This window comes from Leptosomus discolor, chromosome 1 (assembly GCF_034619465.1).
Source record: "Leptosomus discolor isolate bLepDis1 chromosome 1, bLepDis1.hap2, whole genome shotgun sequence".
In the NCBI taxonomy this organism is placed as follows: domain Eukaryota; kingdom Metazoa; phylum Chordata; class Aves; order Leptosomiformes; family Leptosomidae; genus Leptosomus; species Leptosomus discolor.
The window spans coordinates 165,720,981-165,744,455 of NC_141391.1; the positions used below are offsets into that span (position 1 = coordinate 165,720,981).

The following is a 23,475-nucleotide window of genomic DNA, read 5'->3' on the forward strand; positions in this document are numbered from 1 at the left end:
ATTTCTTCAAGTCAGTATACAAGAATATTGTTTTAACATTGAAGAGGCTGCAGTTAGCCCCACCAACTAAATGGCACCTTACATCAAGTTCTGGTCTTTTCCTTGCCTTCCCACAATGCACCTATACTGTGAAACAGCAACATTAAACCTTGTAAGTCAGGCTATTACCCTGAGTGCAGGCTGTTTGCACAGTTTGTTTTACAGAAGTATCAGTCGCTTCTAAACAAGGTCCACTGTGCTCAACCATTGCACTAGACGTAAACGAAACATACATCTACACACCCTGTCCTGCAGAAGGGGAATTCAGAGGGCTGGTGCTAACAGCAAAGCTGAGGTCTATAATAACAGTCCACCTCACAAGAAAATACCATGGGTTTTCCCTGAGACAGGGCTACACAAGATTTCAAAGGCAAGGGAGGAAAAACATTTACTTGTAAGGAGAACATATTCTCTATGGTCACTGAATGACTAGGCTGCTCTTGAAGCAATTAGTATTTGAAACTACAACAGAAATCTCATAGCAATGTCAGGTGCCACAACCCTTATATTCACAGTCAATTTTCAGACTATATAAGCAAATACGCTCCATTGCTGGAAAATCTGAAATTCATTCCTTAACTGTATTAGAGACTGACGCAAATAGACTTAGGAGGATGAATGTTTAGATCTCAGTAAAATTTAAATGCATTTGTAAAATATTTCTTACCTTTCTACAAATTAAGCTGAACGAGTTTGCCTTGTAGCCTTCCCTAGAAGTTGAGATCATTGCCTTTGCAAAAGGTAGTTTACTGCATTAATGTTTCACACCATCCAAGCTAGTATGATTAAAGATTGTGGAAGAATCACAAAAAAGCAAGTAGGGAGGAAAAAGGAAACAAAGAAACAAAACAAACACCCCCAAAACACACCACACCCACAAACCAAAAACCTAGTATGCCACCATGACTTCTCTGAAAAAGCTATAGCTCCCTCTGGAAATCCTTGGACTGATTATCACTGCCCTTTTTCAGCCTACAGGAAGAAGCACAAGAAGAAACACAGCTGTATTCCACTAGTAACAGCGCGAGGGATTTTTGTTTGGGGCCAGAGATGTTAGTGTCTCAAATTAGGAAAGGAATTTTCAGACTGTACCCTTATACTGGCTCAAAGTTTCTCCACTCTCAGAGATAACTAAAAAGTTTTGTTTATTGTGATCTGTTCCAGTGCCAGACTCTGCATGGCCAGTTTAGTGATAATCAAAGTCCTCAGTGTGAGACAGTGCCAGAAGCATCATGGTGGTCTCTAGATAAAAAGTCAGGAACAGAGATTCAAGAGAAGTCTCAAAGTAATAGGTCTGGAAGATTAAATGCAGGAACAACATCTTAGTTTCTTGATCACTATGGCAAACCATCATAAGCCTTTAAGCAGAACTCCCCTTTCTCTTTCAAGATGCTGGCCACAGAACAGAGGCCTCTGTAGGCTCAGGGAGGCTCTTCTAGCATTCCTTCCAGAGAAGCTGAACCCATACAAAAACGTACCAGAGCAGGCCACCAAGAAATAAAGTTACAAGCAGCAGGGATTTCTTAAAAAAAAAAAAAAGTACCAGGTGCTTTATTCTGAAAATCATTAAGACTGAACAGCAATCTGAATGAGCAATATATTCCAAACAAGCCTCACACTAAGAGCAGCCATATACTCTATCACACACATTCCTGAATTCAGGCAAGACAGACCAAGAAGCAGCTGCACCCTTACTTTTCCTTCTTCTTTTAGCGGCCCAGGCCAACTACAGCAGCTCTGCAGGACAGAGCTGTTCAGCACGTCCAGACTCACATACAAGACCCGAGAACAGAATCCAGCAAGCATCAGAACACCACCCCTTTCCCTTGCTACAATCATGTATTTGAGATGCATTGCTACTGACTCTTGTCCTTCAGTTTTCAAAGCTCAACCATTTATGACTCCTCTTCTGACAATGTTATTCTCTTCTCATGACAACATTCCACTTAGTAAGCTTTATGATATTTGAGTCTTGGTCATAACTACAGCATTACTCGCACATATCCTAAAACTGAGTCTCAAAAAAACAATTGACACTTCTAGTCCAGAAAAAAAATCATTTGCAAATCCAATTTTAAAAGGGAAAACAGCTAGCATCCATGGCTATTATAAACAACCACACACCCCCACTAATCAAGGTATTTGAAATATTAATATGCAAATAAACCTAAATCAGCTCAGCAGTTGCACTCAACATGAAAAATAATCCACTCAGTCTATTGTTTTAGTGTTCAGAATTTCTAGGGTCTTGGCATCAGAAGTAATAATGAACCAGAATGAAATACAAATGTATGCTTTTTACATTTATGCTTACTGTGTGTATTAACTACAGGACAGACAGCACTAGCTGGTATCTGACATGCTATATCTGCTTTAAGAGAACAGTTAAACACAAAGCTTAATTTGATGAGAAAAAGTCTTTCAAAGTTAGTCTTAAAACGACAGAGGCTCCATTTGAAATTTGCATGCAGAAACAAGAAAATAAAACAATGGGACATATTGCACTGCTGCTTTTGTGTCGGCTAGCGCATGATTACAAACCTATAACAGCAACTTTACAGTGTGGTTTAGTCTTAATTACTATTCAGCACCTTGCAGATTAAGTGTTAACGAGCAACCAGAAAACACTTATTACTGTTCCTACATCAGAGCAGAGTGGTTTTATCGTCTCTAATAGAAATGTTCACTTTCAAAATAATGCTAAGTCACCACACCAAAGACTTACTCCCTGGGTTTTAAAAAGATATTTCTCAACGTTTATCTAGTAAACATCATAATTAGAGAAGCATCTTCCATGGATGATTCCCTTTGGAGAGGGAGGGGGGTATCATATTATGGATGTGGCACCAAGGTTATCTCTTTCCTGACAAGTGCTGTAGCCACTTCACAGGGAATAGGCTACACATTCCAATTTCTTTTAACATCCATCTGCGTAAGGGTCAGATCCATATAGTAATGAAGAGGGTGTAAAAAAATCTGCACAGACCACACCACCACATACAGTAAGTACCTTTGCTCCTCTGACTCAAAATAACAGACAGATTTTATCTGCTTTTTAAGAAAAGCAGGTTAGTGTTTTCCCCTTAGCTATGGTAACAGAAAAGGCTTGTGGTAAGTATTGTGCATACAGATAGGTAAATCAGATGTTATCAAGCGGTTTAGTTGATAACATAATGCACATAGAAAGACAGGTAGTTCGGATTGCACATAAAGCATTAATATGCCAATAGTTAGCTAACGATAGGGTGAATAAATGGCACCTTTGGTTTTAGGGGGGTCCCCCCCCTTTTTTTTTCCCCATTCCATTTATTAAAATGCGCTTATGTACGTACGTCTCAACTACATCATTGTTCCCAAATTTACACAAGAACGTCAGTCGGATAAACTCCCAGCTCTCATACAAACAGCAAACCTTTGGAAAGGGATGAAGTATTTCTGCTGCTGCTGCTACGTCAGCAACTCAATTCCCAGACCCTCTGGAAGGAAATGCTTGTTGGGTGGAGCAGGTAGTGAAGAAGAAATCACAAGTCAGAGAGTAACAGAAAAGTAACATCCCCTCCCAGGAGGAAGAAAGCCTGGCAACGTCAGCGGCAGGGACGTGCTTCTCACTGCCCTATTCCTTAAGGTTACAGATTACAGCAGCTGGCAAGTTAGTTGCCTTCTCTGCAGGCAAGAACTCCAAACTGACCACATGTAGAATTCACATTATTTCTCCCTTGCAAGGAGTCCCAGGGTAAAGTACTACTTCCCAGAAATTATCTTTCAATGAAACCTCCAGTTTAGTTTTTCCAACTTTCATACGAAAATATTTTCCATGAAAACCTTAAAACTGTTCTAAACACTTTTAAAGGGACATTTATAGCTACAGGGGTTTTTAATTCCTTGGGATACATGGCTATGCATAAGACTAAGAATGCTAGAGCACACAGAATATTCTCTCTAGATTAAGATCATAGACAGTATAAAAAATAGAGTATGATATCACTACACAGAATTAAGGTTTCCGACCTGAAGTCACAAGTTGCTTTATTATTCCTGAACGCACAGGCATCAGTACCAAAGACAAAGCACGTGCCCACAGCAGCTTTTCTTAAACAGCAGGACACAAATCAAGGATGGCCACAAGAGAAGCCAAGAGCAAGCACGGAGGGAAAGAAAACTTGTCCTCTTCTACCACTGCACACCTCTGCAGAGTCCTGAGGCTGCCAAAGATGGAAAAGCCACATCCTTGTGCCTTACATACACTCCTGCACTCATCCTACTCCAAAGCAGCCACAAGGTTTGTAGGCTGAGATTATATCCTATCAGACCAACATGTACAATGAACTGGTATACTGGTCTAACACAAGATACTACGGTATACTGGTCTAACACAAGATACTACCTCTGCATCCCCCACCTTGCACAGGATGACAAAATCTGACACTTCCAAAATTCATCAATTATTGACTAAGTTATAAATAGACTCTTTAATCTGTTCAGCACTCGATCCCAAGTTCTGAGGTCCCAAATTTTCATCAGAATTAAAGAGGAGTTTGTGAAGTTATTTTAAAAATTGTTCTTAGGGTGCACATAAGAATTAAAATTAATAGTCATTTACCTTTCTATTCTCAGCGAACAGCAAGAGGAGAAGTGTGGTCATTTTGAAAGTAAATTGATTACAATCAACTATGGCATAGTAGAGGAAACAAATAGCTACTCTTGGGGGGTGGGAGTGGTAGAAGAGACCTTAGAACAAAACACATAAGTTACCCACTATACCAAACTCTTTCCGGACAATATAGAAGGAGAAAAATAGAGCCTTCAGCATACTACCTCTAAGTAGTAAAATGAGCATCTTGCATCAGTTTAAAAGGGCTCAAAAAAAATCCCTGAAGTATCTATTATACAGTCACGGCACAGTGTCCGTAACAGACAGCATTATGGTTGCTGAACACCCCAAATACATTTGCCTCCTATTTAACTGTGTTCACAAACCTTGCATTTAGTCTTTTCTCAGTTCAACACAGATTTGGGATATAGGTGGCAAAATCCAGTACATATGTATTTTAGGTGAAACCGCAATCATGTACTGCTAGAATTTATCATCACAACACACTTTGCACAGAAAAAAAAAAATGTATTAACTGACACAAGCTTAAACTGAAAAAAGCTTAGGAGTCTACTGCTCTCCACAAAATATACAGGGTCTGCTTCTCAACTTTTTTTAACCTTTAAAAAGCATTTTGTCTTTCAGAATGGTTCTCTTACAGCATATAAGCAATTCTGCGTCATAGTCCTTTTATAAAATAATTAGTATACCTCCACCCTTCAAAAAATTTTACTCAAGATAAACGTTACACTTGAATTTTTTAGATGGAGAAAGGCAGTATTATTTACATTTTATTTTCGATATATCTAGCAACAGTCAAAGTAATAAATGTAATTCACTGATAAATTATATAGGAGGCAAACTGCAACAGCCCACAACAGAAAATATACTGTTACATTCAACATTTCCAAGAAAAAAAAAAAATTAAAAAATCATACATTTAGGTGAAGAAACTGTCCTTGATCACCTCTGCTTTTCTTAGAACAGAATGCCAAAATTATGTTGTTTGCAGAGCACTACTACTCCAATAGTCACTGAGTATTTTAGAACTCTGACCTTTTAGCTGGCACCTAAATCTAGTTCAGGGTTAGTGGTGACCACAACGTGTAAACTACTTATTATACCTGTTGGTTAGAGTCCAGGTCTCCAGTACCCACAGTACCCCAGGTTTGCTCTTACCACACTAAGTTACCAGTTGTGGGGAGAAGACAAAAAAATATCAATCTGAAGAATTCCTCTGGGCCAGAATTAAGGTATACTTTCATGATTATTTATATTACTCCTGCTAAACTTATTCTTCAGCTCTCTGTCAGGCAAATATTACTGGACACACAAAAAGCTCTCTCAAACACCTCTCTTCACAGCATTCTATAAAGGTGTTGGATAGTTTAAAAACACCTATATTAGTTCATCAATCCCTAATTATTTTTAGCTTGCAAGTGCCATTAAACCATCACAAGTCTTAGTATGTAAGAGTTAAAAGAGCAAGAATTATTCTCCAGTGTTTTGTTTTTAAAGGAAATACAAGTACTAAGATATTGAAAAATTATGCGCCCTTCAGCTTTCATCTAACAGCAATATAAATACAACAAAAGGTTAGTTTAAAAACCTTTCTAGTTACCCAAACAAAATTCCCAAGCTTGAGAAAGAATACCTGTAAAATCTAGAATAACTAGAAAACTGTAAAGAACACTATCCATAGATACAGTGCAAAGATGAAGAAAATACGTTTTGGGTCCTAGGACCACATTTCCTTCATTGCCTGTATTCTCCCAGGGAACACTGCAGAAGCTAAGAACCAATGTTCAACACCTAATTTTATCTTTCATTCAGCACTCTATTCATAAGCTAGAAAGCTACCTAAAGGTCTTAGTTTAAGCAAAAACTGAGACTAAATTCTGCCGTAAGACAAATTATAGCATATTTGCAGTTACAGGTTGCAGAAGTTATTCTGGATGATCTACTATAAAATTGTGTTTTTAAGCCAACAGAAACGAAATCTGTTTCTCCTGCTTTTTGCAGACACAACTACAGGAGCAAGCATTTAGCAACATACAGCGCTGTTACTATTCCTGAGGCTTTGAACAGAAGTATCTAGCCCAAAGGACAAGCGAAAATAAAAACCTTACAGGAGAGAGAGAGAGGGAGGGGAAGAAAAATGCCCACAAAAAACCTACCACACACACAACCTACCCGAGCTTCAATACTACACCACTTTTACTCCAAGACATTCTGAGATTGACTACCCCTGTGGCAGGGCAACGCCTGCACCTGCAGTACCATGGACAGGGTATGGAAAAGGTCTTTCGCTTCTGAGAATTTCATCACGAAATATTTAAGGCACCAGCTCAAATTTTAAGAAAACAAACACACACCCTTTGACAGTGCAAGAGATTCAGTGATCTTCTTTATTACATCCATAAGCTTCAGTGTTTACATCAAGGAACACTTTTAAGTTTAAAAGCCTTCTTGCATCTCCATTGAAGGCCACACTATCTACATTAAGGCTTTTAATATAGGTCCATTACTGATCCTTAATTTCAACCTCTAACATGGACGCTTTATATTCATGAAGTTGATAATTTTTGCATTTTTTGCTATAAAATCATAGAATAATTCTGGTTGGAAAGGCTCTCTAGGGTTCTCTACTCAACCTCCCATTCAAAGCGCAGTCAGCAAGATCAGTCTAGATTACTCAGGGCTTTATCCAGTTGGGTATCAAAATATCCAAGGATGGACACCGCAGAACTTCCTTCACCTGTCCCAATGACTGTCCAGCTCCATGGTGAAACACATTCTTCGTAAATGCAGTTATTTGAATGCATGCTTGCCATCTCTTGCCTGCCTTCCATACACTGCTATGAACAGCCTGGCTCACTAGTCTCAATAGCCTGCCCATAGGTACCAGAAGGTTACTATTAGTTTCCTCTGCTTCCCAAAGCCTTCTCTTGTTCAGGCTGAAGACTCATTTCCCTAACAACTGACAGAATTTTAGCAAATTCTTACTTCTCACACGCATCTGCTAGACTTAAAGTCTTCCATTACAATGTAAAGTTTTGATTCAGAGTTGTAGACTGCCTTTCTAGGCTCACTAAAATTCCTGTCTAGGACATACCTCCACTGCTGTTTCATCTCCTGTTCAGCCTGTAGCTCTATTTCTAAACTAGAACTAGAGTTATGGAAGGACCTCTAAAAAACCCACAGTTTTTTAGAATGACAGTTCTGAGTATAGCAGAAGTTTTACAGACATATACACACACACACACACACGGATACATAGGAAGAAGCAATGATGCTCAGAACTGAATGGGGAAAAAAAAACCCACCCAAACTCAAGCTATGTAGATCAGAAATATATCAGGAAGAAGAGTACATTACTAGGGCTGCTGTCTAAACCATTAAGTTGTTGTAAAAAAAGTGAAAGACATTAACAAAGAAGCCACAAGCACTCCACCATCTGAAGCAGAATTTCTGACAAGGTATACTGCCCTACTGACAACTATAAGCAAAAGTTCCTGTAACAGTTTTCCCAATCCTCCATCCAGTCCATCAAGCTAATGGCAAGGTATTTCAGGACAGTATCAGCTCTTCAGATACAGACACTCTTCAGTGAAGCAAGTAACATCAGGAATTGCTAACTACTGGAAAATCCATGTCATGACTAGTCAGTCAATTAATCCCAGAGACAGAAGAGGAATGAGTGAAGGAGAACCAATGTATCCAATAATTTACTTCAGACCTCCTAGCAGTAATTAAGAGGTGTGCCAGCCCCTTCCTCTCAAAAGGTAGCGGGGGGGCAGGGGGGGGGTGGCCTAGAGATACTGGAAGAAGCAGTGACGCTTCCTTAACAGAAAAAAAGGAATCTTCTCTACAGATCTCCATAGATCTCTGGAAAACCCATGTCCTTTCTTTCATGCCTAGCTGAAGCATAGCAAATATATCAGAGAAAGGTCTGTACTCCTCATCCAGCCTCTTTAAAAAAAAAAAAATCCCTGCACTTGCTTAAAATAATTCTTCAGAATCCTTGAGAAGCTACCAAGAACCACATGGCAGGAGGAGGATTCGTTTGTCTCTTCAACTTCATCCTAAAACTTGGGAAACAGCACAGTAGCTGTCCCCCAGATTCATTCTCAGCCATTCACACTCTTAGTACCTTTACAGCCACAAGACAGAGAAAGCAAGCAAATCTGACCTTTGTAAGAAGCGACAACGCGTGCCTCCCACCGCACAGGAGCAGCCAAGTCTGTTTAAGCCACAGGCGAATGAACACTTAAGTTATTCAATTAATACTCATCTCTAAATAACTGGGGTGCCCAGCATAAGACAGACATGGACCTGCTTGAGCGGGTCCAGAGGAGGGCCATGATGATCAGGGGCTGGAGCATCACTCCTATGAAGCCAGGCTGAGACAGCTGGGGTTGTTCAGCCTGGAGAAGAGAAGGTGCCGGGGAGACCTTACAGAGGCCTTCCAGTGCTTAAAGGGGGCCTGCAGGAAAGGTGGGCAGAGACTCTTTATCAGGGAGTGTAGTGATAGAAGGAGGGGTAACTGTTTTTCAAACTGAAAGAGGGGAGATTTAGATTAGATTAGGAACAAATTCTTCACTGTGAGGGTGGTGAGGCACTGGCACTGTGGCTGCCCCCTCCCTGGCAGTGTTCAAGGCCAGGTTGGATGGGGCTTTGAGCAACCTGGTCTAGTGGGAGGTGTCCCTGCCCATGGCAGGGGGGTTGGAACTAGATGAGCTTTAAGGTCCCTTCCAGCCCAAACCATTCTATGATTCTATGAACTTGCCTATACTTTCCCTTTTAAAGATAAGGCAACAAAGCAATGCATTAGAACTTAATTGCATTTAGGCAGTGCTCAAGGCAAAAAAACAAAGACTAGAAATTAAGGCCTTGATCCCACAAACATTTAAGTAGTAATCTTTACCCAATGGAATAGATCTGTGGACTCTAGTGAATTACAGGATGTGCTTGATCCAGAGCACCAAGCCTACACATTTGCAATATTAGATAAAAACTTTAAGATTTATTAAAATAATTCCCTAGCATAAAGACTGCCATTGCACAATATAACAGTCTTAGCATGTAAATTTATGTAGTACAGTGGAACTGTAAAGTTACAATAGAAGTTTAATATATACAAGTCCATTTCTACTATAAAGAGACATAACATCTACACTGTGGTACTTAGAATTTTTCAAGAGTGCACAGGCAACTAAAGCATTAGCCCCTGTGCTTGTAACTGCGCCTGATGGAAAAAACACAAGTGAAGCATTTCAGCTTTCTTGATGTATAAATACATCTCGAAGGCAAAGCTGATTGCAAACGTAGCACACATCCTGTGTCCAAATCCGTGGCACTATCAGGAAGTAGGTGGAAATTGGGCCTCTGGCTTATTTCTTGTTTTATGCTGAACATGGAAAAGGGTGAAGCTTCTCTAAAAATCTGTAATTCTGTAACACACATAAATCAAGACAAAGTATCTCTTTGAGCAATTTAGAGAACACCAAGCACATCAAATTAAAATGCAGTATCAAATAAACCAAATGATCTACTGGTTCTATTGGCTGAAGAAAAACATTGACTTGGAATTCCGTTTAAATACAGAAAATAAAAATAGTGTGCTTAGAACATAGTCTGCTTGGGACAGACAAGAGCAGGCTGCTGCTTCAAAAAGATTCCTTGACATCCGAGTCAACAGAAAACAGTACAAATGTCTACCATGTCACAGTCACACTCAATCACACTTTGGGATTATTGTTGGCTTCTAAAGAGAATACTTAGAATTTTACTTTGTGGGGAAAAAGAACAAAAATACCCAACTAAAAAAAATCCACCACTCCACAGATGTAGAACTAGAAAACAGAACAACAAAAAACAACCTCAAATTTCTGCCCCACACTCACTTCTTTTCTACCTTAACACACCCTGAAGACACTGCTGGGACAAGAAGGTGAAATATTAGGAATTGCAAGGTGAAATTCACTTCAGAAGTAGCCACTCCATTCACAGAATCAGCCATTCTGCTACTTCAGCATACACTGTAGTTTTCTATAAAATATACCTTTCAGAAGGTGGAAGATTACATTTAATTCAGCATTCTTTGGCCAACAAGATTGCCATCATTAAAAAAAATTTAGTACAAAGCAGAACTCAGGTATACAAGCCTAAGTATTTTAGGCAACAATTCTCAGAAATTATTGATTATGGTTCACTTTTATCAGACAGAAAAAAGGCTAAGAAGTTCTAAAATCTACACAAATGAAGATAAAGGTGGAAACTACAGTCACAAGACTGTCTCAAGGCTAAAAATTACATTACAAGGAATTAAACTTCATTCCCTCGGGGCAGAAATTAGGCATGACCTTAAATTGTTCAGAAGTCAGTATTTATTGTACCTAAACACAGGAGTTTAAAACTCCAGATAAGAATCTTGCATCACCGCCATGAAGTGAAGGTTGTGTCCCCCAATGGAATAAAAACTAGAAAGTTTCAAGGATTCACAAATTAACAACAACAAGGTATAACCACTTACACATATCCAAATCTAAAAACTGATCAAAATAAGTTGCTGCACTACTACGGACATTGATTTTGTATCTGCAAAAAATTGAGTTTTATTTCAAAAAGCAAACCAGAGTTCAAACGTTTAACCTAGAAGCACAGGAAATCTTCAGAGGATGGAAGAATGTTTATATCACTCCACTGACCTGGTAGAAATCCAGAAAGGTAGTTGTTCTGTGCGATATTCACTCACATCGTAAATCCCAATTCCCATGTATCTGGTACACAAGCTACAATCTTCTGCTTCTACTTTTCAGGGAAATACGTTTTTGTTACTAAAGAACAAAGTTGAGAAAGATCAGGACCTGCATTCAGGGAAGTACCTTTATCTCAATGGGGAACAGAACATATAACTGCTTGAAGATAACCTATACGCTGTAGTAAGGAAATTCTAGAGACAGTCACATATAAAGCAATTGTCTTAAAGAAAAAAGGAAAGGGAAAGCATTAAGAAGTATCCTGGGGAAATCGTTTTCCAGGTCATTTTCTAAAAAGGCTGGGCAGAAAGGGAAAACTAATTTAGTATTCTAAAAAGAAGCAATCTAGTAAAAAACTCTAAAGCAGAGCATCAGCTTCCACAAAATTAAGTAGGATGTGTAGCACTGGTGTTAGAGAAATTCCTTCTACTGCTACCTCAACTACATGGAGCTGCATTAACTCAGGCAGGTGAAGTTAAGGAGTCATTTGATATGTACAAAGCGCTGAATTAAATCCCGAGCAAATAATCTGTCAGACTATGACAAATACATGCTATAAAAAGCACAGAAGTTCAAGTTGACTGTGAATGCACTTGCCCAGCATATGCTTTAAATGCTGTAACTTTTTAATACTAACAGAGTCGGTTCTGAGTTTTTACTGATCAAGAGCAGCTGCATGCAGTTCCTTTGGAGAAGCCTAAGCCTGTGTGAGATGTAAACTAACCAGAAGCCATATGAAATTCAAATAACTGCCTTAAGAGAATGAAGAACTGGCTATTAGATTTAAGTTTATTTAAAAATACAGAAGAAAAAAAAAATGAAGAAAATATTAAGGAGGCCTCAGAAACATTTATGCTGATGTCAGCTCTGTCTAAGGGGATGCTCTCTAATATCTGCCTTAATATTAAGTAAAAAAAAAAAACCCACAAAACAAAAACCAGAGAGTGACACTGAGTCCATTACCTTTCTTGTACTTCCACATACTAGGGTCTTTCCAGAGTGCGTAATAAGTCTCAGAAAAAAATGGTACTGTCAAAAGATGCTGCACTGCACCTCTATGGAAGTTACCTTCACCACGCCTTCAGAGTTGACACACACTGGACACAGCAGAAACAGCAGCTGGTTGCTCCTCTCAACCAATAAGTGTCTCATTTATTAAGCACGGATGACTACAGCACTGCAGGTGCTAAAAGGAACACGCCTCTCTCACCTAGCCCTACCAAATTAGATGTGTTTGAAAAAAAAAAATTGTTTCACCTCTACTCAATAGTTTGAGATAAATCTATACATATACGCGCAGAGAATTTAAAAAGACTTATGGTAACTGGTATTAATTATCAGTAGGGACAGAATAAGCATTTTATTTCTAAGTGCCTGTTTTCTGATACTTCACTTCAATTATACTTTATATAACTAAGCTCAAAATATAAAAGCGATGCCACTGCAGGCTTCCTGATAAAGATGGCTGTATGGTGTTCTCTTTTCAGTCATCAAACTTGAAAGCAGTTAGCTGGCTTCCCGGAAAAAGATATCGCTGTCTACAGAACCAATTCTAAGCACTTTCTGCCCGAGGTATGGTGTTTTCTTAACACTGTCAGAGTCATATGGCCACAGAACGCAGCTGGTTCTTACCAAGTTTCACTGTGCTATGTATTTACACAGGAGTAACCAGAGCAATAGTTCTCATACAAGGTATGACACTGTCCCACCCCCAGAGAATCACGAGTCTCAAAGTTAAATTGGAATGAGACCATGAGCAAAAGACTTAAGAAATTAATGGCTCTGAAAGGGCTCAATTAGAGCAGGAAGCCACTACACTGGTGAAAACATGAGAACGGACCTATCTTGAAGCATGCTTACAATTGTAACTACTATTCAAGACAAAAATAAAACTGTAATCCAGCCAGAAGACGACGCTATCCATGTGCGGAAGACAGCTTGATGAATATAGGAGCTCATACTTCCTTAAACTCTCCAGCTGTTCTTCTATATATTCAACGTACACTAACAGTTATGTGAAAGAAAACCAGTGATCATCCTCTAGTTTCAGACTTACCACCCGATGTTCTAGAACCAGTCTGCCACTAACTGTGAAACCACAACATTAATACGTTAAATATATGCTTGACTAAATGAAAGGATTAGTAAAGAAGCTTTCAAAGACGGGAAGAAGCTATAATTTCTCAAATGTGGTTCCTCAGTTATAACTTGCTTGACCCTTAACTTAGGATGAAGTTTCATAAAAGGAAAGCTTACCTTCTTAGGAAAAGGGACTCGACTTGCCAAACAACCAACATAAGCACATGCAAGCAGGCTCCTTCAGAGAAGCAGCAGTTATATGATAAATGGCAGTAAGATTAAGTCACTAGACAAATTGGATTAATGCTGCTGGGCCTCTCTCATTCAGACCAGTGCTTTTAACATAACTCCAGCAGTTTAGGGGCCCCTACAGTTCACACTGATTGGAGGAAATGCATTCAAATTAACTATCAGGCAAGTTGACCTATAAACACTAATTCTGACCTAGCAAGTTTTGGCCTTTCATTTTATGCTAGTTTAGGAGCTCTCAGAGGACACTTTTTATGAATGAGATATTGAAGACTAACTCTAGATTTCATTCAATAAAACAGGAAGAAGTCACATGTAATGAAGCAGTAGCTATTCAAAAAAGGGAATAGTTTCAATTTTTGCAACGTCCAACAGCCCAAGGTAACTTCTACAGGTCACAGAGAAGCTTTTAGTTCACAGGCACAGCTATAGTTACATCTGCCTATCTGCATTCGTTATATTTGGAGAGAAGGTAGAGAAAGGAAAAAAAAAATAGTTGCTGAACACTTTCTCATACATCCAGTGATTACTGCTATGTACTTCTTTCCCCATCCCATTTTTCTAAATTTCTAGGCTGTATTGCAAAACAGAAACTCTGAACAACAGCCGCTACATGCTTACGTATCCGGGACATTACCTTCATCAATACTTCTCTCACTTAAGCTCCCTCAGATATGCAGTTCCAAAGCACACAAATATAATTTAATTACTTCCTCCCATTCCTCCTATTAAATTATGTTGCCGTTTGGGGGGGGGGGGTTCAATAGTAGGTTATAGTAACAGGGGATGGGTTTAGAAATAGTAAAAATATTCCACCTGCAAGTACATTATTTCACACCCTAAGTGTCTTAGCCCATGGATCTTGCAATTTAAAGTTAATATACATCAATCAAACAGGATTCACTTTAAATCTACACTGGTGATAGAAACTATAAAAATCAAAACACAACATGCAGCCTACTTTCAAACAAATCTCATCTGTTGAATTCAGTGTTCCTGAAACAAATTGCCCAGCTTCTCACTTTTCCACTGCATTAAGCTGGGAAACTGGTAACGAGTCTTCCTATGCAGCGTATTTTGTCCTACAACGAGCAAGATTGCTACCCTTTTAGTTACTGCTTTTCTGCATCAAGTCTTACATGGAAGAAACAATTTAAGAACCCACACTGGGAAAAGTAAATGCCCCTTCTGTTAAGCAAGGAAGAGATTAGAGCTCAGTAGTCCGAAACATAAGATTAGGTTGCAGTCCACCACAAAGGCGGCCTAAAAACATGCCAACATAAAACCACAGATGAAGCGCTACTTGAACCATAGTACACTCTCACTTACTTCTATCATTTTTTTGGTTATTCCTACAAAGTGCCTGTGATTCTGTTCAGAATTTGAAGAATTCACTAGAAAGCGTGCAAAGTCAAGAAAAGGAAGCACACTGTCATTTTTACAGTTGCTCACTCGGTTCACTTCATCTCTTTTGAAAAACAAAAGGAAACAAAAACACCACCCTGAATTCCTAGTGCTGAATAATTAATACTTGCAATCAAATAGAAGATATTGCAATGTTACCTTCCAGCAATCAAGGACTGCTAAGCTGTAACGAGTAAAACACCCAAAGCCTAGAAGGGGACAGTCCAAGGATCCACGCTACAACAGGGAACCCTCCATCTCACATCCAAGACATATAGAAGTACAGTTACTTTATATTAGATATTGCAGTCAACTGGAACCCACTTCATATTAGGCATATATTCTTCTCAAGATAGTAGCAAGATAGAAGAAACTGATGCTGGGATCACAGTATGTTAGAAAGCCACTCACAGACAGATGAAGTTTCCCCTTTTTCCCTTGCAAGAAAACAACCTGATCAAAAGCAGACAGCACTGCTCAGGGCACAAGCCTCAGCCAAAAGCTAAGCTCCCTTTCCACCAAGTTCAGTAGCAAGTTTGCTTGATCTCTACACCCACTTGTATTTTTAACTCTGTGACTAAAAGATAAAAAAGCCTCCTTGTGCTGACCCCAACCCACCTTTCCCCAGTTTAAAAGCCAGCCAACAGATGAAGTACCTAATAAAAATATACAAATGATCGCTTGATCATTATGAAACTAACACTAACATATTCTCCTCCAGAATAAAAACATAGTACGTAACCTTCAGGGTGCACGGAAACGGATGAGAAGGAGTGTTATTCTCTCAGCCTGTACTCTCCTGGTGGTTCTGGATGCAGGCTTCCTCAAATTGTTAAAGCATGTGCATTAAGATAGTTTATGAATTCATTATTTTGTACATACATGTTTAGAAAACACCTGGAAGCTCCATTTAAATGATAGATTCCTACAAGAAACACCTTGGAGTTGTGATGTTCCCAGAACAGCCAAAGCGAAGGCAAGAAAAGAAAAAACCCACACAATACTGCAAAACCTACTTGATCATAGTACTATGTGGAAATCACTAGTTTAAACATTCTTTCCTTTAAGCTGGTGTAGCCAGTCTAATAACAGCTAGTCAAGAACATGTATTCTGAATTTTCACTAAATTAGCACAATCTTTGACACAATTTTGAAGCAAGAAACAATGAGGATTCCCTACAAGCTTGCACAAGAAAAATGCCATCTGACAAAAACCAAGGATATAAAAGTTCCTAGTACGACCTAACAAAACCCAGCTTGATGAAAACATGTGACTAACTTACCCAAATAGTTTAATGCAAAATTGCATACATGCTTTTACTTACAGAGGTTATATTCATATTTCCTGCTAGATACTTATATTGCCCTCCCAATTAACTTACAGGAAGAACCAGAAGGTCTGAGCAGCATCTCAAGCCATGCCAAACCATTTGCTGCTATACTTCATTCTCCAAGTCTAGTAAGTGTTTACAGTTGTTAAAATGTTAACAAATGTTAACCAGTCTCCTGAAAGGAATAAATTCCTGGACTATTCTCCAAGAACTAGAAGAGGGGGCCCACAGAGATGGGGGTTCTATCTATTCATAGAGCTCCGACTCCCCATGCTGTTTCCATCCAATAAAGTGGCAAAGCAAGTAGAAGGATACACACTGTAAAGGAAAGGAAGCATCAACATCTTTAAAGAGCTGAAACATTCAGGACATTAAAGCAAGGTAAAGCTATGCAGTCTCTCATATGCACTTACTTGAGTTATCTCAGCAATAATACACAACTGCAAGTGGGACAAAAGGTGGTTTGTACAACCTAAGACACCATTCACCATGTGAAAGTTTAAGAACCCTTGATCCTAGCGGTCTTGCTGAGCCAGTAGTTTCCTTCCAACATGTGGTAAGGCCTATAGATCAGCCTCATCTTAGCAGAACAACAAATTTAGTTGTCCAAGGCCTAAGATGCAATCTATGATCAGCCACTTAGCAGTTACCTGTGCTTACAAAACACTGCCTGCTAGAAATAACCACATTTATTCCAAAGAGTTAGGCAAAATTTTGAGGAATAGTTGCCAGAGTTAAGCCTTCAGGGCTCGTACTTAAGATCTTGGTCAGAGTAATTTCAAAACATTTCACTAGCAAAGACTACCCTAACTTCCCTGAACAACAGCCATGAAGGACACGTATCTGTTTATAATTAATATTTTTAATTAAACAAAAAAGCCACATACATGTGTATATTCTTTCACCAGCTTCTTTAACCCAAGACTTTCACTTAGTGGGCACTGTACAGCTGTTCTTAAACTTTCTGAAGAAAAGGTGCCAAGAAATTAATAGAGCCCTATTCCTGACAGGGGCTCACCACCTTTCTCTGTAAAGACAAAGCTGTTAGGATCATTTTATAGAGCTAATAAAGAGGCATCTCAAGAAACACAGAAGTTAAAAGCAGAGATCATTTTATCACTGTATTCCCCCTTTCAAAAACAACCCTTTCTCCTAAAATGAACTTTCTTCGCAATTCAGCCAAGTTCAACCACCAAGCGTTTCTAAATGCTTGCATGTGTTAGTCTTGTTTATGAAAAAGAAACTCTATTACAGAATCCCAAAACCCTAAGGTACAATACATCTGAATCCTAGACCATGCACTACTTCACTACATTACTAGACAGATGCTAAGCAACTAAAAGTATATTTGAGTATCTGTAGGCCATCTGAAACTAATTCACCCTCTCAATCCAAACAGCTATTTTACTCTCTGCTCTTCATAAGCCTGTATCTTTTTTTTTCTTTTTCTCTCTCTCTTTTTTTTTTTAAAGCAGAGAGAGAGAAAGGGGCTAGAAGGAATTTCATTCTATATATTCATCTTTTGGTATGAGTTTCTCTTCTGTTAGTGCCAGTCATCACATTTAGAGGAATATGAAGTCAAAGTACAGGGATGCTCATGTCAAGACATTTTAAAACTAAAACAAAATACAGACAGTTAAAACACATCAAGTTAGAAATCTGTACAGGCTCAGTAAACATGCGATCGGCCAACATTAACTTCTAAAACTTTTGGGCAGGAGCAAGCTAACATCTGCAGGCCTAGAGTTTTCACAGCTTTAACTAGCTGATGGGGTTTGCTTACATTAACACATGCTCTAGAGAAAACTACTTCTCCTATGAACTACGTACTTGATATTACCATACCGACACAAATATATAAGCCATGGACAATTAACTCCTTTCAGGTATGGTAACGAAGCATTTTAAGATAATTATCTAGCGTATTTTCCCTCCCCTTTTACTGTACAGACGAAGGCACTGGCAGCTCACTTTCAGACTGGCAGGTAGAGCTGTACGACCGTCACTGGAAGTAGGATGGGAGCCCGTACACAGCCTTGTCATCTGCTTCTGCTAACGCACAAAATAGAAAGAGCTTCTAGTGTTTTGCAAGTAGGAGACGGAAAGTTACGTACTGGTTATTTTACTGACAGACAAATCTCGGGAGGTTACACGGACCGGCCAAAATAACACAAAAAATAAGAGGCTGCCATTTACCATCTGTTTGCCTCTCTCTCAGGGAAAAAAAGTGCAGATCACAAGAACAAATGGAGCCTGGCTCCGGGGAGGAGGAAGAAGGGGAGAGAGGAAATTTCCACGCAAATCCTAAGTGAATCACGCCGCGATCCCCGCGCCGGCCTCCCCCGGCAGCGGCGAGAGGCTCCGGGGGTACCGTCCCCCCCCGCGGCCCCGGCCGGCGGCCCGGCCCGGCCCAGAGGCTGCCCGGCGCCGCGCCGGGGCGTCAAGGAGGAAATAAATAAAGCCTCCCCCGGGCAGCAGCAAGAAGGGAGCCCCCTTCCCCAGCGCCCCCCGGGGAGGAGCCGTGCGCTCGCCCCCCTCGCCCTCCCCACACGGCCCGGTGCCCTCCGCGCACGGCAGCGGCCCGGCGCGTCCCCCCCGCCGCCGGGGCTGGCACCGGGGGGTGGGCTGAGGCCTGCGCCGTCCCAGCGAAGCCTCGGCGCTCTCGTAGTCAGAGCGGCCCGGCTCCCCCCGCCTCCTCCTCGCCTCTCCTTCCCTCCCTCCTTCCTTCCCCGGCCCGGCCTTCAGCTCGCACTCACCCGCCTTCCTCCTCCCTGCCCGGCCCGCGGTGCGTGTGCGCGGCTCTCCCTCACGCTGCCCGGCGCGGCGGCCGTGCCGGCGGGGGCGGGCGGGTGGGTGGGTGGGTGAGCGAGCTTGCGGGGAAGGAGGCGAGGGGAGAAGGAGAAGGGTGGGGAGGGACGGAGAGAGGCGGCGAGGAAAGAGAAGAGAAGCGGGGGGGAGAAAACCGCAGCGACGCTCCTGAGGCGGGACCTGCGGCGGCGGCCGGCCGGGCGCTTGGGCGGCTGCTCCGACGACCTTTACGCGAGAGACGGGTAATCTCCGAGCTCGGGGCGCTCCGCTGCCAGCCCGGCCACCATCTTACATTAGGGAGACTTGCCCTGGACGCCGCCTCCCCTGCGCTTGCGCCGCCGACAGTAGGCGGGGAGCAACGGCGGGAGTGAGGGGAGGGGCGGGGCGCGACGCAACGGCCGCGACGGCGCTGGGCAAGACGGGACTTGTAGGCGGCGGGCCCGCCGGCCCGGCCCGGGCAGGGCGGGAGGAGGCGGCCGCTGTGCAGTCCCGAGCCGGGAGGGCCGGTACCTGTCCCCGTCCGCCACCGCTGCTGCCTGCATAACGCCGGGATCCCTCACCCCTCTCCCCGGGCAGGGCCGCCCGGCGCCCCGCTCCTGGGAGACGTAAACCCGCTGCGATTTCAGCCACCTGTTGCTGGCCATTAAACCTGCGCGCTTTTAAAATACCGGGTTGCTTTTTATTTTATTCCTCCCCCTCCCTCACTGATGTTGCTTTGGGGTTTTTTCCCCCGCCAGGTCGAAGCGACCCCGTCTACCTGCCTCCCGGGCTTTGCCGGTTGTGGGCTGTAGCGCCCGGGGAGGGGATGTCCTCCCGGAGAGCGGCTGTCAGCCAGGGCGCCTCTCACGCCGTTCAGGTCGGGACTGGACGCGGCTCCCACTAAATTCAACACACAGGTTTCTCATAGGTTTCCCTTCACACGCCGGGAGAGCGGGACTCTGCCCCTGCGCTGCCCCGGTCCCCGCTCCCGCCGCTGCCTCAGCCTGCCAGCCCCGTCCTCCGGGATGGGACCCCCCGCCACCTCCCCACTTCCCTTTTTACCCTTCCCCTCCCCCCCCCGCATTCTTTTCCTTTTGTTTTTTTTTTTTTTTTTTTGTGGGTTTTTTTGTTTTGTTTTGTTTTGTTTTTTCCATCCTCATAGACTGACCACGACGACCCGGTGTGACAAGTTTGCTTCACTAACAAGGACAACTGTTTCCGAAGTTGCAAAATTTGGAGACCCATGCCCCCCAGTTTCTGCACTTCGGTGCTGCTGTCCCACCAGGCACGATTTTTGAAGATCCCGTCCCGCCGCCTCTCTGTGCCCAGGCACGGCTTTCCCGTGGCAGCAGGCACTCACATGGTGCTGCCCCTTTCATATTCTTGTTATTATTATTTTAGGATTTTTCTGGTCTGTTCCCCATCTGGAACAGAAGCCAAAGGCACAGAAAAAGATGTTTTCTTGGTTTTCGCTTTTCACTTACAAAATCCAGGTAAATTCTGCTTTCATGCACAGGGGCTATAAGTAATTTTGACAGAAGCAACTTCCTGCAAATTCTCAAGGAGAGAATCTCTCCCTTGCCAAAAAGACTCAGGTTTTTGGTTTCTCTATTATCAGAAACTCACAAAAACCACATTGCTTGTCTCTCCTCTTTCGACCACAGACACCCTGGGCCATGGGCCTGTTAAAACTGAACGCATAACACTCCCCTCCTTTTTCCTGTAATCCCCGTGCCACATAAAGGACTTCATCATCTCAGCTACCAGACAAAAAGAGCACTTTTACTCACCGCCTTTACAGCTCTCCATTGGCTCTCCTGCACCGGCATCCTTAGCTCAGGCAGCCTCATCACGGGTGTTTAAATACCAGTTATCTCCAGTGCACAAGCCATTACTACTTTGGCCATGACAATATCCACCTGAGAATTTTACTTATTTCAGCAATTGATAGGAAAGAGAGGTGTTCATCACAGAATGAACTGGCATAACTATTTTGTTTTATGGCATGACGTTTTCCTTCAATTTTGTGTCTTAGACTGAAGTGTTATACTAGTCCAGCCTCATACAATATGCCCGTTCTACTAACAGTAAAGTGCCTTGTGTTGGCATAGCTTATTTTCCTTCTGGAAACGAGTTAACATCACCCTGTGCTTGTGTTTTATATTGATATAAGTATATCCACAACAGGAAAGCTCTACGAATTAACTTTACTGCTTCTGGCTGTAGGCAAGACCCAGGTCTGCATAAAAATAAATGCTGTTTTCAGTAGCAGTCTTGACATGTGAACACAAATGCAATGTTCTTTTGAAAACGAAACATACAATGGAAAATAAACACCTATATATGTGAGACATTTCACGTTTCTCTGCATATATTTTCAACAGTAACATATGCTTCATATATATAGCTCCATATTAATCATTTAGGTGAATATATATTAAAAAATATATTTCTCAAAAAGTTTATATTTTTCACATTTTCATATAAACCATTATGTTCCAGAACCACCCATTATGTAAGTAACTTATATAAGTAAAATAATTGTTGACACACCTAATACCTGGCAACATTTCCTGTTGAATAAAAACAAGTAGTGTGACTCAGCGAAAAAGATTAAAAATAATATATCTAAAAGCTCCAATTCTTGGTCAGAGTTGAGGCTGTTTATTGAGTGAATTCTGTGATTTCTTTTAATCTAGTATTGAGGAGTCTTTCCCTTAGTAAGAGCCTGTTCATATCCCTTTGCTGAGCCCTGCACAAATTTCAGCAGCATCCAATAATAATGTAGAAAAAAATCTGCATGGCTGAAGATTACTTTGGCTGATGTTACCGAAGGTTACCCATAGCCCTGCTTTTACCTCGGCTTTAATCTGTTAAGAAAAATTCACAATGCCATTGTTAAGATTTAAGATGTCCTTAAATTAACTATTTTCTTGCTTTTAAGTAATTGCAATCATTTTCATTAGATTAGTTTTACATAGCCACATTTTTATACCTTATTTGCTTTTGGAAATGTTTGGTTTTCATTTGTTTTGAATAGGTCGGATAACTGAGCAGGACTGTTTCTAAGAAATTGTTTCCATATCTACAAGGCAAGGCTTTCAGAATACTTTTTCTTGGAAATAACCAAATATGTACTAGCCATCATGAAAATGTGTATCCATATGATTTATTTATTGTGGTTCATCCCTTATTTCCCTGTGATTCGTTGCACACGCACCGTTGTGCGCTGATTCACACCACGTGCTGGGAAGGTGTTCTGCATGGCAATGCTCCACAGTCGCTGTCTTGTGGAACAAATACAGGAACCTACTGGGATTCTGCCGTTTGGGGGGAAACATAGCTATTTTCAGGACTCCTCCAGTGTTTAGCCACCGCCATTTCAAACAGCTGCCAAACTGTATGAGGGAAGCACAGCGGAGATCGACAGTTGAGTGTCCTGAGAAGGGATTAGAAAGAGACACAATGGTGATGTACTGACACTGGCAGAAAAGGAGGAGGTGGAAATTGAGTAATTCCCATGTCTGGCTCGGTTGAAGAGTAATCATGCTGGGACTTCAGGATGGTAAAGTTTGCAAAGCATCTGTATGGGCTGCAGTCCAAATATTCAGCAACAAAACCCCATACAGCAGCACCTCTGCATGTGCACATACATAACCATTAGTGTCTCACTGCTTGCCAGCAATCCAGCTGACTTGCTGCTCAGTGGATTGATGCTGGTCTACCAGTGTGTGCTGGAAATATATATTACGTGTGTGTTTCCGTGCGCTGGTACTGAGAAAATACTCCAAGATTTGGAGACTTCACAATTCTGAGTTCTGCTGGAAGCAAAGGCTGGACTTGCCTATATTTGAGACTGAAATTCAGGCTTCATAAATAGAAAAAAAAAATATTTTTTCAAGCTTCTGTTTACTATGGGAAGTTCACAGATCTTAATGCAGAATGATACACAATGGTTGATGACAGGTTTTTTAGAAATTCAGCCTTATTTACTGCAATAAAAATCAGAATTCCTCCCCGGACTGCAATGGATGTTAATGATGTGTCCATTCCTTTTGTCGCTGTGGGAGATCCAGACATCTTTCTGCTTCTCTGGCTAATGATGCCTTCCTTTTACTGGGAAAATATCTTGGAGAAAGGAACTGTTTGACTGTTCTGAGTAACCGTAGAATAATAATGAAGGGCTTTGTTGGGAAATTCAAGGGCAGGTGGAGGAGCCTTACAAACACTCTGA

At 41.4% G+C, this 23,475-nt stretch overlaps 1 protein-coding gene across 2 annotated transcripts in view; it reads right to left on the minus strand.

Moving 5' to 3' along the window:
• The window catches only part of CNOT4 (CCR4-NOT transcription complex subunit 4), an 82,680-nt gene extending 63,436 nt beyond the window's left edge, over positions 1-19,244 (minus strand). For both annotated transcript variants that reach the window (XM_086470543.1, XM_086470535.1), the window contains exon 1: positions 19,211-19,244. The gene's annotated coding sequence lies outside the window, so the exon portion shown is untranslated. The remainder of the gene's footprint in view (positions 1-19,210) is intronic.
• Between the last annotated feature and the right edge of the window lie 4,231 nt (positions 19,245-23,475).